The sequence below is a fragment of the Humulus lupulus genome, chromosome 6 (assembly GCF_963169125.1).
Source record: "Humulus lupulus chromosome 6, drHumLupu1.1, whole genome shotgun sequence".
Taxonomy (NCBI): domain Eukaryota; kingdom Viridiplantae; phylum Streptophyta; class Magnoliopsida; order Rosales; family Cannabaceae; genus Humulus; species Humulus lupulus.
In genome coordinates this window covers 7827460-7842698 of record NC_084798.1, presented here as the reverse complement: position 1 = coordinate 7842698, position 15239 = coordinate 7827460, and the positions used below count along the sequence as shown (strand labels likewise).

Below are 15239 nucleotides of genomic sequence, written 5' to 3'. Positions count from 1 at the left end.
AGATCATATCGTAGATTGCCTAATCAGTAAAAATCCAATGCACTGATCTAATCTTAGGACTCGTTCTTTTGAACATACAATTACAACTATAATCTACTGTGACCTAGTCACTATAATTGTAACTATCCATGTTTGTATTATTTCAATAATCATGTAATAAAACAAGCAAGCAACACGGTTCTAAAACTAAATGGTTTCTAATATTTTTATTGACAATATGAAATCGTGTAACATGTCCGACATGGTTTTATAAGTGCATAAAACCCAGCAAACTCACACTTGCCATTTAAAAACAAATGGGACATGTTTCTCAAAACCATGCATTCTACATGCTTCACAATTATTCTCTCTGCTTGTATCTTTGTTAAGGGATGTGAAAGATTGCCTTCCAATGCTGTCTTCATCACCTTCACATTACGCCTTCACCACACATCCTCGATAATGTGGTGCTTTCTCTCTTTATGCTTTGCTCTTTTGTAGCTTCGAGGTTCTTTAGAATTTTCTATTGCCTCATTACTGTCACTAGACAAAATGAGTTGTTTATCCATTTCTGGAATAACACCATCCGTACAGAACTTTCTTAGCCAGACTATTTCCTTAGCCGCCATAGATGCAGCTATGTACTCAGCCTCCAAGGTGGATTCTAAAATGGCAGGTAGCCTAACGCTTCTCCAAATCACAACTACTGAGATGGAAGACAACTTATCGCTTCTCCAAATCATAGCTCCACCTCCAAGAGTAAACACATTTTTTCAGAAGTAGACTTCTTGTCATTAACATCAGTCTATAATCTAAATCTGTGTAGCCTAACAGGTTCAAAGATCCACCTGAAAAGACTAACATATAGTTTCTACTCTATTAAAGATACCAACCCCCAAATTTTACTGACACTTGCTCACCACTCCCACTACATAGCAGATCTTCAGTCACAACATACATCATAGTATGCATTAGACTTTTAATTTCAAATGCATAAGGAATTCGTTACTTCTTTTCTTTCTCTTGAGGAGCCTGTGGAGACTGCTGCTTAGAAAAATAAATTCCATGTCAAGACGCTAAACATCCTTTCTCAAAATTTGTTACAGAGTAATGACCAAGCACCTTACTAAAGTAGGTTGCTTGAGTTAGAGCCAAAATTCAGTTATTCCTATCCTTAATGTTCTAGCACTACAACAAATTTGACATACAATGACTCCCTACAATGTCTTACACCATTGGTGTAAGACATTAAAACTTATCAGGGGTTTTAAATGTCTAATGGTGTAAGACATTGAAAGTTTTTATTAATGACTACAATTGGAAGACATTAAAAATGGTGGAAGACGTTGGAAATAGGTTGAGAAGTGGCCAGGGGGACATCTAATGTCTCCCACTGGGAGACGTGGGACACGTGGCACGTCTCCCACTGGGAGACATTGAATGTATAGAGGGGTACATCCAACGTCTCCCACTGGGAGACGTGGGACACGTGGCACGTCTCCCAATGGGAGACGTTGGATGTACCCCTCTATACATTCAATGTCTCCCAGTGGGAGACGTGCCACGTGTCCCACGTCTCCCAGTGGGAGACGTTGGATGTCCCCCTGGCCATTTAATGAATTTTGGGTCTTCTTCTTCCTCATAACACCAAACAGAGAGAGCACACCAAACAGAGAGCACGAAAGGGGTTGCGATTTTAGGGTTTTCAAGGTTAGTTTTTTTTAATTTTTATGAATTTTAGTTAATTATTTTGATAAAAAATCATAGGTTTAGCATTAGGATGAGTAATATACATGATTTTGTGTTAATTTTACATTTTTATGCATTTTTTTCTATACATTGTTAGATTTATTTGTTTTTCCATGGAGGTTTTTTTATAGATTTAAGATTTCATAGTTTTTTTTTAATTTAACCTATCACATTGTATATATTTCATTATAATATATATGTTCATGATTTTTTTTAATTTTTATCATTATTTATTTCAAAATTTAGATATATTTTTGTATGTATATTTAAACTTTTTTTTTTTTTAAATTCTAACTATTTTGTTATATATATAGTTATTATGTTAAAATAAATTTATTAAATAATTTTAAAAATATAAATATATGCAAAAATTTATGTTTTTGTTGATTATTGAGATTTTAGGTTATGAAATTTTTTATTGATTTTTTGTTTAGGTTATAATTAGTGGCTCATTGGAGTTTTTTTTTTATTTGTTTACCAATCAATTACTTATTAGGAATTTAGTGATATTTGTTTAGTAATGTTTAACATATTAATTAATTTAATTTCGTAGGTTGTGATTTTGGTGGTGAGATTTTAGAGAGTACTTTGCATCAAAACTTCTATATCTATCAATCACACATTTGAGGTAATTAAGTTTCTAAAATTATAATAATAAGTTATATATTGCTAGATATTTAGTGATATTTTATTTATTATTTATTAATTTATTTATATTGGTTTGTGGATTTAATAGCGAATTCGATTACTACTTGAAGTAATTTTGCTAGCTTTTGAATTATTAATTGCAAGAGGTAAATATATATTCTCTTACTTCTACTTTTAATATTATTAAACAAATGTTAGAAGAGTTTGAATATCTTAAATATTCATCCATAGTGAAGTAGGTTCTGAGATTAAAATTGTGTGCTGCGGTGATAACGGAAGGTTGAGAACTTGTGTGTATTAGTGAAGTAGGTTCTGAGAAATTTGACTGTGTGCTGCGGAGCTATAAGGAAGAAACTTATTGTATGTTGTTTGAATTGTTTGTTTTGCTATTCACATGTAGATGGTTAGGTCACTATTATAGGGGAAATGCTGCCCGATTTTATCTAGGATAATAAACAATTAATTTTATATAGGCATTCTATAAGGAAGAAACTTATTGTATGTTGTTTGAATTGTTTGTTTTGTTATTCACATGCAGATGGTTAGGTCACTATTATAGGGGAAATGCTGCCCGATATTATTTAGGATAATAAACGATTAGTTGAGAACGGGCATTACTTGATTGAACATGCAAGTCCCAGGCATTACTTGAGAACGGTATTATTAATTAAAATTTACAAATTATTTTTGAAACTATAAATGTAATCAAATAATTAATTAATATATTTTACTTTATATTTCTTGCAGCTAACAAGCACATCATATACAGAGGCACAAATTGATAAGTTGCGACAAGAATGGGCGACATATATGTTGCCGATAATCCAAAGTTACCGACCTCGTTGATAGGTTTTTTTTTAATTTTTTAACTCTTTCTTCATACACAATGCAATATTTGTTCATTTTGAATATTTCTAACAAATATTGTATTTCTTGTATATATCTAACAAATATATTTTTTTATTTCAATTTAAATTAATATTATTTCAATTTAATTAATTTAAATTTAGATTAAAATAATTTCAATTTAAATTAATATTATTTCAATTTAATTAATTATTAAATTAATTTCAATTTAGATTAAAATAATTTCAATTTAAATTAAAATAATTTCAATTTAAATTAATATTATTTCAATTTAAATTAATATTATTTCAATTTAATTAATTATTAAATCAAATTAAAATAATATTAATTATAAATTTATTTAATTTATTTTTTTTAAATGTGGGAGACTTTCAATGTCTCCCATTGGGAGAGGTGGGAGACTTCCCACGTCTCCCAATGGGAGAGGTGGAAAGTCAACGTTTGACTTTCCACCTCTCCCAGTGGGAGACGTGGGAAGTGAGGCACGTCTCTCAATGGGAGACGTGGGATATATACCTACAATGACCCTAGCAACAACGTCTCACTAAGTGGGAGACATTGTAGACTTCCAATGTCTCCCAATTAAAGTCATAAAACCTCTATTTTGTTGTAGTGTAGATACTAAGAACACAACTTGCTACAACAAAATCTGGAATTTCGTTTCCAGCCAGTTTTTTATGTCTGATAATTTCTTGACATTGTTTCCAATGAGTAATATATCATCTACATAAAGGATTAAGAACACCACAATGCCTTTTTCCCTAAGTTTTCAAACACAAGGGTCAACTACATTTTATTCAAAACCTTAGGTCTTAATGTTTTCATTTAACCTTAAGTTCCAGGAGCGCGAAGCCGACTTTCTTGTCCAACTACTCTAAATCCTTCTGATTAATCCATGTGAATGGTCTGATCAAGAAATCCATTAAAAGATGCTTCTTTGATGTCCATTTTCCTTATCTCTTAATCAAGAATTGTGGCTGTGGATAAGAGTATATTAAATGAATTTTAACATGGCTATCAGAGAAAAAGTTTTCTGTAAGTCAAATTTCTCTCTCCGCCACGAGTCGAGCCTTTAATGTCTCAACCTTTCCATCAGATTCTCTCTTCTTCTTATAGACCCACTTGCACCCCATGGGCCTAAAGTCCAATGGCACATCTACAAGATCTCAGAAAAATTAAGAATACTTAGACTTTATTTCCTTGTACTTGGCTTCAAGTCAAAGATCCCTTTCAAACTTATCCATTGCATGTTTAAAGGCCAACAGATCATTGTTACTTGTGTCCCCAACCAACTGGTGGGTTTCACTATCCTTTCATAGGTACTGGGTTCCGAGAAACCCTCCCACTATGACGAGGCATCGTAACTTTCTGACATGGATTAGTGGTTTCTAAATCTACCATGTTTTCATCGACTTTCATTAGTGAGGATGGAATAATAGTTTATAGTTTTTCCATCTAATACTATTTTGCTGTGAGACTTGAAATTCATTATGTAGTCGTTGTCCAGAAAAGTAGCATTTGTAGAGCCAAAAACTTTCTTGTCTATTGGACTATAAAACAGACCACCCTGAGTACCTTTAGAATATCAATCAAACAAGAAAATCCTCATTTCGTTGTTCTAGCTTTCTACCTTTTTTCCTCAAGACATAAACATGACACCGCCAAATTCCATAATGATGTAAACCAGGTTCACTTCCATTTCACAATTCTAGTGGTGTCTTGGAGACATCTTTTGAGATGGCACAAAATTTAAAAAATCTCACATGCGGTCTAGGTAGTATGTCTCCAGAAAGCAGGTGTGGATGACGTGGCAAATATTTTCAACACGTGGCTGACACCTAGTAGAGGTTCTGTTCGACCATCGATCAGGGATGTTCCCCTGACACAGCATTTGAGTTTTATATACGACCAAACTGCTCGTATACTCCGTATATTTTTGAGTAATCTTGTGCAGTTGTAATCATATCCGAGATTATTTCCCTGTATGCCTGATTATTCGATTAATTAGGTAAAAATATCTTTGATTGATTCATGTAACTCACCTTGAGCCTATAAATAGAGAGAAATAGCTCAAGGGAGGGACTTTTGGCTAATTTTTGTTTATGCTTTAGAAGAGAATATTGACTATTATCTTTTGGTTGTATTACTCATCCCTCGAAGGCTTGTGAAACTCAAGAACCCTAGTTCTTTGATCACTCCTTTGATAATCAAGATCAATAATAGCCTAAGTGGACGTAGGTCATTACCGATTCTTGGGGCCGAACCACTATAAATTGTTGTGTTGTTTATTTTTCTTTCCATTAGATCTTATTAAACACTTTCGGTCACATCAAGCATTTGACTCCGTGTCAGTTGGCCAAAACGAGGGTCAACACACAACATTTAAAAAATGTCACATGCGGTCTAGGTAGTTTGTCTCCAGAAAAGATATGGGTAAGAAGTAGAGTTGAATAGCTTATCTTAGAACACACATGTTCATAAATGCGTGATTCACGCCGTTCAGCAACACCCGTCTGTTGCGAAGTCCTTGGGGCAGTTTCTTTATACAATTCTCCAAGTTCAATTAAATGATCTTGGTTATGATTATCCAAATATCCTCCACCCCAATCAGATTGCAAGATCTGTAACATTTCACATAATATGGTTTTAAAGCCATATAATTGAATTCTTTGAAGTTCTTAACAAATTCGCAGAATTCATATGCTTTAGGTACTTACATGAGTCTCTAGAGAAATCGTCGATGAAGCTGACGAAATACTCATAACCACCCTCACTTGAACATTCATATGTCCCCAGAAATTTGAACATACTAGCCCTAGTGGTTCTTTGGTGTAGCGTCCCGGAATTTTACTTAGTTAGCTAGATAGTAGTAGTTGTAGTATTTTAGATTCTGTGGATTTTGGTTCAAACTGGGACTTAGTTGGAAACTCATAGCAATAGTTATGAATTTTATAAGTTTAACCTATAGTTTAAGAATATTAATTATAACATAAGGTCTGATTAATATTGCTGGTCCTAGGTGTATTATTTATTGTAACCTAAGGTTTAGATAGAGCCAATAATAATATGACACTTATCATAAGCATGATTATTAGGGAATTAGAGTTTGTTATTTTATGGTTAGTTAAGAAATTTGTGGATTAGGTTGTTATTTAGATAATTAAATAGATTTTCTTGTAACTTTAGGGTACTGTAATTTCCGACCTATTTTTGACCCAGTTACATTATGAATTTTGAAACATAGTATTTCTTAATAAGTTGTAGATAATTGAATTTTCTTTCTAACGGTATCAAGATGGTCTAAATCGGAGTCCTACAGCTCCAGTTATGTTGATTTTACTACAGGTGAGTTTCGAGTTACGAGATTTAGGAAGTTAGAAGTTAGGATTCTATTTTTTTAATTTTTAAAACAAGCCTTGACTCCTGAGACCAACCTTTGAACGATTTGACCGAGTCCTAAGCCTTTGACTGAAGAATATTCAAATATTTTCAATTAAATTCGTTATTTTTAGTCAACGCCAAAAAGAAGATTTTAATTCCTAGAACTCTATAAATAGGACTTAGAACCTAGCCCTTCCATTCACTCTTCAGCTGTGATCAGACTCCAAGGTGCTAGTGAGACTTTAAGAGTGATAAACACTTGGGTTGGGAAAAAGCTTTGCAATTCTTAAGCTTTATCAAACACTTGGGAAGTGAGGATTAGAGTGTTTCGATATTGGAGTTAGACCAATCCATATGGTCAACTGAGGTACCATCATTCTTAAGTTCAATTCTGTTTGATTCCTTAGTTTCTTTAGTTTTCATTCAGGTTCTAACTTTTGTTATGGTTTTGTCGTTAGGTTTTTAAGTTCTTTGAACTTAAGTTGTCTTTTCGGTAAGTTTCCTCTTGGTGGTTTAGTTCTATTCCTTTCATCTCTTTCCTTTAGAAATACTCATTATTTTTATTGCTGGTTTTAGGAGTGTTCCAAGTCCCGCATTTGTTCTCAATTATTCCGGTGTTGGTAAGGAAAATTAGATAGTTTAGTATTATGATTCAGTTTATGTAATATATGATATAGTTTATGTTTGTATGACCTAACATTTCAGGCACAATAAATGGGTAAGTGTGTATGGACCTAAGGTGTCCAATGATGTTTGACGGACTATGTCCGGTAGGCTCGGTTGCCAAAACTTTATGACGGACCTATGTCCGGTGTATGACGAACTTTTGTCCAGGGCTTAATTGCCACCCCTGTATAAGTACTTATCTTTTTATTATATCTGACTTGTTATTTTTAGTTATGATTATGATATATGACCTATAGTTATGATTTATGACCTATGATTTATGATCTATGATCTATGACCTATGACTTATGACTTAGAGTATGACTTGTGATCTATGACTTAGATTTATGATTTAGAATTATGACTTAATATATGATATGATCTAGATGTTTGTGTTTGTATGACTTTGGTGAATATATGTTATGTTTGATTATATGACTAACCCTTGTTTGTATTTTCCTTACTGGGCTTAGAAGCTCACTCCTTGTGATGTTGTTATTTCAAGAAATTAAGGATAGAAAGGCCGGTGGCGAGTGGGACCTAAGAGCTTCGTGATGTATTCGTTGGGGACCATATATAGTCGAGCAAGATCAAGCAGGCCAAATTATTTATTTAGTTATTTTAAAGTTTATTTTAAAGTTTGTTTTATTTAAATATTGCTCATTTTTATGTTAAAGAAAAGTATTTTATTTTTATAAAACCATGGATCTATGTATTTATTTTTTTAAGTTTTTATTAAATAAAAGAGCAATATTTACGATTATGATCCAACACTGTGTTCTCGGTAGTCTATGAGAAATTAGGGCGTTACATTTGGCCTTTTCTTCTATCACAGAGAATGGATGCTTTGTCATTCTGCCCTCGAGACTAGATTCACTAATAGTATCACTTGTTTAGTTTACGAGCCCCAAGTAGCAATGGCCATTATAGTATATGTGACATATGTTTATGATATGTGTTAGTATATGTTGCGATATCAATTTTATGTATATGATTTACGTGTTAGATTTTCCTTGTTGGGCATTAGGCTCATTCCTTTATGTTTATATGTGCAGGAAATTAGCTATGGAAGCAGAAAGGTTCTTAGCAGCTTAGGGGTTGTGTATTGAGGCAGGATGGAATCGGTGGATATTGAGCGTTCGATTCGAGGATGAAGTCGCTTCTTAGCCTTTTAAAAATTATGCTTTATATGTATTTTCCGCACTTTATTTTGTAATCCATTTATTTAAAGTTATGTTATGTTTTTATTTTAAAAAACAATGGGATCCCATATCCTACTTTAAATTTTATGTAGTTTAACATTTGCCTTACAAGTTTTAATGAAGTTATGATTATTTCGCTAGTGAGTTTTATTAAAGATTAGTGTCTATGTATAGTAGTCATTAATGGTCCAAAGTCTAGAGTAGTTGGGTCATTATAGTTGGTATCAGAGCAACGGTTCATTCGCATGAAGTTCTCCTCGATACACACACTCAAAGCTCCGAATCTAACCGCCAAGTAAGTATTTAAGTTATAGTTATTATGCTTATATGTATAGCTAACGATTTTAGCATTTATGTTTTCAGTTAAGTATGAACGGAGCATTAACCTATGAGGATATCTCAGCCATTAAGGCTTTAAAGAGAATAAGAGAATTTAGAAACACCGTAGGAACACTAGAGAGAATCACTCGAAGACTGTTTTTGTTCCACAGAGAAATAGGTCACCTTCAAGAGTCTAAGCAGATCATGATGAGAGCAACAGAACAATACGTTTTAGTAATTAGACTATTTAGAGATTTTCATCCCGTAGTTGCAGCCTTAGAGGAAATATGGGAAACAATGGATGATGAAGATGAACTGCCAGTAGCAATGCGATATTACTTTTCTCTTAATTAGGTTCACTTTAAAATCAGAATTTCAGTTTACAAATGAGCAAAAGCATAGGATTTTTACGAACCTTCCTCGAGGAAATTTTGAGGCACATGATAATGAAGACTATGAAGAGTTAGATGATGATATGCTAGATGAAGGATCGGATGAAGAAGATCCTAATTGTTAGAATAGTTAGTTTCATTGTTTGTTTTATGGTTGTAATTAGTGAAAAACTCTTTTCCAAATAAATATCATGTTATTTTGTTATCATATATGAGTTTGATTTTTATTTCGCAATCATAATAAATAATAAATAAAAATAAATAATGACTAAGTTCGGTGAGAGTGGATACAAATCAATGAACCAAGTTTCTATATTGAGAGTTAGGGGGCCATAGTAGTGGGAACGATTTTACTGATCCCAGCCCTCCCTCAATATGGTTAACTTTGGAACAAAGATGAGTTTCGAGCCTAAGAATTAAGTTATATAGGATGATTAGAAACAAACTTAGAAATAATAAAGATGGCTTGTTTCTCTATGTATAGAAACCCACTCTAAAAATAAAGAAGACTTATATAATTTTCATAAGAAGTCATAATCTATAGGTCCGAGATATGTTTGTTTTAGAATAAGTTTTGCCTTAGAGCTTATTAGGTAAAGTTCTGACATGTTTCTTTCAACTCTTAGAACTCTGCTGCGACGTCGCTCCGAAGATTTGCACGCACCAACAGAAACACCTCCAACGTTGCTCCAGTGAACAATGAAGCCCCTCCAGTTCAGAGAAGGGGAGTGCGTGCTACTACCAGCCGCAACGTACCAGCACCGCCAGCTGACAACACGACGGAGATCGCCATACTGCGACAACAAGTCGAGGAACTTTTGCAGCAACAGTGACAACAGGCTTAGCCCCAGACTCAGCCTCTGTAACACCCCAATTTCCCGAGACGGTACTTAGGGAGTCCGTTTAAAAATAATAAACAATAAATATTTTAAGACACTAAAAGAAAATATTTATTTAAAATTTAAATAGACAATGAGATCTCATTATTTAAAAATAAAAAAGTTGGACGCTAGGTTTAACAACAACAACATAGAGAAAATAGCCGTTCAAGTCTAAAAATTTAAAACATGACATTCATTTAAAAAAAAAACATAAAATAACTGAAGCCCAGCCTCTAACATGTCTTGTCCATGCCTCGAGGCCGCACCACTCACTGCTTGCTTTGCCTTTACCTGCACACAGAGTACCCGTGAGCTAATGCCCAGTAAGAAGAGCTATGTAGGACATACTCCCCAAACCAGAAAACATAAACCTTCAACTAAATATAAATAAACATCATAATCATAATAATCATCGTGCGATAATAAACACCATATCACACTAACATAATGTGTGTTACACTCACACACATAAATACTAACAAGTCATGTTGATCGGACATGAAAGTAATATGCCTTGCCTGCGCTGTACTCACACTCGGCATTCCCACGGTGGCACATAGTCTAGCCTGCGCTGTATTTACACTCGGTCGTTCCCTCGAGACATCGTTGCCCTGCCTGCGCTGTACTCTCACTCGGCAGTTCCGTGGTGGCATCCTATTATCCTGAGTTATACACACCCAAGATAATTCCTGCAAGTGCTATGCTCACACAAGTAGGTAGAATCTAGTAGCACACCTGCTCTATCATCTAAGCATGTCTACTAACTAAAATCCCTAGCACTATCCTCATGCTAGTCAACCTAATGCAACAATTCAAGTCACAAATATAATTACATAATTAAACAAATAAGAAAACAAGGTTGTACGCATAACGTACACCCTATGCGCAGATGTCCACTCTTCTTACCTTAAGCAGTGAATTGTCCGCTGACGTGTCCCGAACTACTTGTTGTGTCACATCGATGACCATTGGCTCCTAGACGTCCAATTACACAGTGAAAATTCAGGGAAAATAAAAATGAGCGTTAGGGTTTTATTTCGAAACCCTAATCATTGAAATAATTTAACTATGCAATTTTAACATGCATGACACGTAAATTAAAATCATTTTCCACAAATGTTCAAACTATCATGTCACATGCATAAACAATAATGTTTCTAACGTATCGCATGCATTCATATAAATATTTTTATGTGAAAATTACCAAAATACCCTTTAATATCATAATTACATTAATGACTCAACAATTTTATAAAAATTATCATATGACAACGAAATTTAATAAACAAATTTTCCAAAACCCTAAATAATCAGAAAATGCTCATATAAGACCAGAAAAATAATTTTTAACATTTATAAATTATTTTTCCTCAATTTCTCAAATAATTTAAATAATTTAAAATAATTATACAGCCAGCCTAAAATTCAAACTAATCATACATAACTATTCAAAAAGTTAAAATTAACTTATAAAAATTATTTTAGAATTTTCTGGGCAAACTAACTATTTTTCTTAATTGATTTAATAGAAAAACCAATAAATTCAAGAAAAATAGATAAACGATTTAAAAATAATATTAATATTTTTCATGTTTAAAATATAGGATAAACTAAATAAATCATGAAAATTACATAAACGATACAAATTAGAAATAAAATTACACAGAGCCTTAGAATCTTATTTTAAAAATATACGAAAATTCTCAGAGTTTTTAGAATACTTTATGTTGACTGCGTTTTTGGCCAACGACGTGAGAACGTCAAAAACAATAAAGCCTTCAAGAGAAATAAAACGAAACAAACAGTTTTTGAACAGAAAGTAAATAACACACGCAATTTTTATAGTGGTTCAGCCCCAATATGTTGGTAATAGCCTAATCCACTTAGAGTTGTGATTATAGATCTGTACTCAATATCAGATGAACTGAGCCAACTGAGTTTCTTCAGTACAGATTACAAGAATACAAGAATTTTTTCAGATACAAGCACTTTCTCTCTAGAAAATTTAGACCCAAAATTTCCCCAAAAGTCTAAAAAGAAGCAGAACCCCTTTTCTAATCCCATAAGCCATATATTTATAGGCTTAGGATCATATATCTGCTCTCCCCTAGAATCGAGATATTTCATTATATTTAAATTACAAAAATATTCAAAATGTAACAGAACACCCAATTTGTGGGAAGAATGAGAGATTCCCCTGTATGCTAAGACCAATTCTTGTTGAAGCCATTTTTGGGAATCTTGACGTAGTCTGTTTCACCTGGTTGATGAATATCACCTTCTGGTCGGCCATACCTCTACTGGACAGTCACGCACTTGGCTGGTAGGACACGCACTCCTCTGGTCTAACATGGCACTCTGGTCTAGCATGCCATATCTCTCGTCTAGCATGACACTCTGGTCTAGCATGCCATATCTCTCGTCTAACATGGCACTCTGGTCTAGCATGCTATGTCTCTGATCTAACATGGCTCTCTGGTCTAGCATGCCACATCTCTGGTCTAACATGGCTTACTGAGCTACTCCTAAGCCAAGTCACTTTATCACAACTCTGAGGAGCCAATATATTTATTGACTTATTAATGTGTCTTTTACGGACCATGTACTGCCACTTGTCACCTCTATTATCACGTCATCGATCTCCATTTTTTGGGGATAACACTTTAAATAATTTTTCCACATTTATTTTCTTAAATCACATATTTAAAAGCAAATAATTCTTAACCTGCCAAGACATAGTTTGGTGTTCTGGATTGCTGTTCAGAATCGGTTGAGAAAAAGGGAAAAGCTAAAGAACTATAACTTAATAGATGAATCTCATTGCTTGTTCTGTCGGCATCACACAGAAACAGAGGAGCATTTATTTTTCGATTGCTCTTTAGCTTGGCTTTGCCTTCAGCAAGTGAAGAACTGGCTTAGATGGGGAGCTGAATCAAGGCATCTGGGTAGTCTTCTCAGGTGGTTAGAAAGAGCCAAAATAAGTAAGTTCAAGAAACAATGCTATTCCGCTGCACTTGCAGCTTTGGTTTACCAAGTCTGACATGCCAGAAATGAACTTCTCTGGAACTCGAAGGTGATGACAGTAGATATGATTGTAAAGAAGATTAAGGAAGATATAAAGTACAGAGTTAGATGTGTTTGGCCCCAACATGTCAATACACTAGAAATAGAATGGTTCTTGGCCTTATAAAACTAATGGTGTAAAGAGGGATATTTTCTAACAGTTCACATATTTGTATAGATTTTGCTATTATTAGGTCTTCCATTGAAGATGCTATTAGCTTGTATAGTTGTTATTGGAGTAATGAAAAACTTGATGATTCATCAAAAAAAAAAAAAGCAAATAATTGAAGAAAATGATCAAATACAATCAAAACTTAAATCTAAACATACAAAACAATTCTAAATCATACAGAATTCATTCAAACATAAAATAATATTTTTCTGAGTAATAAAAATATTTTTCATAATTAATCTATATTTAAACTTAAATAAATCATAGTAATTCAAAGAAAAATCAGAAAAATACCAAACCAGTTGGAAAATCCTCTAAAATTAATGTACTAATTTTTAGGATTCAAAAATAAAGGAAAAAACCTCCATCGCCGTCGCCGGCGAGATTCTAACTCCTCTTTCCACTTGTTTTTGACACTCCTAACCGGTTGGAATTTGTTCCCAAAGATCCCAGCACCTCAAATAACCCTTGGAGCTCAAGAAAATCGACCCATGATGGCCGGATCATGGTTGTCTTCCCCGTCGCCGGTGTATCGCCAAAAATGGTGGTCAAAATACAAGATTTTGTTTCAGAGCTTTTTGAACAATTTCTTCACGTCCAAAACACTTTTTAGGGTCCCTCTAAGCTTTCTAAACACTTCAAACAAACCCGGAACCTCCCATGTTCTCTTAGATCCGAAATTATTCAAGAACACCCACTTTAATGGTGAAAACTTGTGATTTTTGAAAACGACATTTCTAGCCCCTCTTGTCACATCAAAAATATTCTTTAGATCATAGGAAAGATATTTCAAACACTCAAAACCACCCAGAAATTTTCTAGAGCTCGCAAACCCGAATTCTCCCTATCTCTCTCTAGAAAATTCAAGAACGTCTATTTTCTTCCACTAGTGCGACTCTCCCTCTCTTCCCATGATTTTGAACTGTTGAGAGGCCCTCTAAATCGTGCGTAAACAAAAAGAAATGAAGGCTTAACCACTTGGTTGTTGTTGACCGATTCTAACCCTATGCTTAAGGAATTTCTTGTATTTCTTTTAAAATAAAATAAAATAAATTGTGATATTATTATAACTGATTTAAATTTCGAATTTAATCAGTTAATCGCATTTGAAATCATATTCTAATGTCATTTAAATGCCCCTCAACTAAATTCAAACACGGGGACATTATGGTCATTTCATAATTACATGCAATTACTATTATTTAATCAATTTAAATAATAATGCAATAAACCGTATAATAAAATAAAATGAATTAATATCATGTTATTAATATTATTATGCTCATAATAATAATAACATTCACAACATAAATAAATAATTAAATTAACCCACATAATTAATTATTTATTAGGCATTATGCACATGCCGAGATTTGAATCTCATTCTAGATTCTCAAACATAAGAACTCGAGAATCTTTGTTATCATTGGAATCCATATATATTTAAACCCGTAAATATGTAAAATGAAAAAATACTCTCAGTGGAAAAATTACAAAATGACCCTTTCGAGAAAACGGATATTACAGCCTCAGCATTCACCGCAGCCGTAGCCACAGCAAATGCCTAGTCCACGAGTCTATTTTATTTAAACTTGGAGTTTTCTGGAAATCCTTCAAAGATGAATTCTCCAGAGTTTCTCCCAAGATATCCGAAGATCCCTCCTTTACAAATGTTCATGAAGTCTCTATTTATAGAGAATTCTCAGAGTTCATTCCCACATATTTCGAGAAGATACTTCTGCTTATTAATTAAAATAATGATATTAAATACTGTAACTCCTATATACAAGGAAACGTCCCTTGAAGACCAGGTAACGTGTAACAGAATTGTTAATATCCCTTTAATGTTGGGATGTTACAACAATAAGTATCTTTAAACATACGGAACGCGTTACATCAGATGACTCATCAAATCTTC

At 33.5% G+C, this 15239-nt stretch overlaps 1 long non-coding RNA gene across 1 annotated transcript; it reads left to right on the top strand.

Annotated features, from left to right (window-relative positions):
- The first annotated feature begins 1537 nt into the window (after positions 1-1537).
- On the top strand, positions 1538-3616 carry LOC133783754 (uncharacterized). The gene is made up of 4 exons (XR_009870942.1): positions 1538-1689; positions 2282-2356; positions 2915-3033; positions 3124-3616. It is a non-coding gene; the product is annotated as an uncharacterized LOC133783754 (long non-coding RNA).
- Positions 3617-15239: the final 11623 nt, after the last annotated feature.